General features: G+C 48.1%; 1 non-coding gene across 1 annotated transcript; it reads left to right on the plus strand.

Moving 5' to 3' along the window:
- The first annotated feature begins 445 nt into the window (after positions 1 to 445).
- Positions 446 to 520, plus strand: Trnas-cga (transfer RNA serine (anticodon CGA)). Its single transcript has one exon. It is a non-coding gene; the product is annotated as a tRNA-Ser (tRNA).
- Positions 521 to 1233: the final 713 nt, after the last annotated feature.

The raw sequence follows: 1233 nt of genomic DNA on the forward strand, positions 1-1233 counted from the left end.
TCCGTTATTGTTTAATAAACGTTAACACTCAAACTTCCTGGCAGATTAAAACTGTGTGCCCGACCAAGACTCGAACTCGGGACCTTTGCCTTTCGCGGGCAAGTGCTCTACCATCTGAGCTACGGAAGCACGACTCACGCCCGGTCTCACAGCTTTACTTCTGCCAGTATCTCGTCTGCTACCTTCCAAACTTTACAGAAGCTCTCCTGCAAATCTTGCAGAACTAGCACTCCTGAAAGAAAGGATACTGCGAAGACACGGCTTAGCCACAGCCTGGGGGATGTTTCCAGAATGAGATTTTCACTCTGCAGCGGAGTGTGCGCTGATATGAAACTTCCTGGCAGATTAAAACTCTTGCAAGATTCGCAGGAGAGCTTCTGTAAAGTTTGGAAAGTAGGAGACGAGATACTGGCAGAAGTAAAGCCGTGAGAGCGGGCGTGAGTCGTGCTTCGGTAGCTCAGATGGTAGAGCACTTGCCCTCGAAAGGCAAAGGTCCCGAGTTCGAGTCTCGGTCGGGCACACAGTTTTAATCTGCCAGGAAGTTTCATATCAGCGCACACTCCGCTGCAGAGTGAAAATCTCATTCTGTTAACACTCAACTATATATTCTCAGTTACCAAGTAATTTTCTGTACATATTTTCGAACATCGTTGAAAGGCGTGACAAATGTTTCTTTAACCTAAAAGAGGCGTTCAATAAGTAATGTAACACATTTTCTTCTGAAAGCAGGTTGGTTTCATTCAGGTTTTCTATAGACTCTTTTGGCTACAAAACTCTATTTATCAACGTAACCTCCGTTCAGTGCGGCGGCTTTTCGCCACCTTACTGGGAGGGCCTGTATAAGCGCATGGTACCACTCTACTGGTCCGTGTCGGTGCCAACGTCTTGCTGTTTCAGTAACCTTCCCATTATCCACGTACTGCTCCCAGTGCAGTGCATCCTTCATTAGTTCAAACAGTGGAAATCGGGAAGTGTGAGATCCGGGCTGCGGGGTGGATGAGGAAGAACAGTCCAGTGAAGGTATGTGAGCTCCTCTCGATTGCGCAGACTTGCGTGAGGTTCAAATGGCTCTGAGCACTATGCAACTTAACTTCTGAGGTCATCAGTCGCCTAGAACTTAGAACTAATTAAACCTAACTAACCTAGGGACATCACACACATCCATGCCCGAGGCAGGATTCGAACCTGCGACCGTAGCAGTCCCGCGGTTCCGGACTGAGCGCCTAGAACCGC

The sequence above is a fragment of the Schistocerca cancellata genome, chromosome 1 (assembly GCF_023864275.1).
Source record: "Schistocerca cancellata isolate TAMUIC-IGC-003103 chromosome 1, iqSchCanc2.1, whole genome shotgun sequence".
Classification (NCBI taxonomy): Eukaryota; Metazoa; Arthropoda; class Insecta; order Orthoptera; family Acrididae; genus Schistocerca; species Schistocerca cancellata.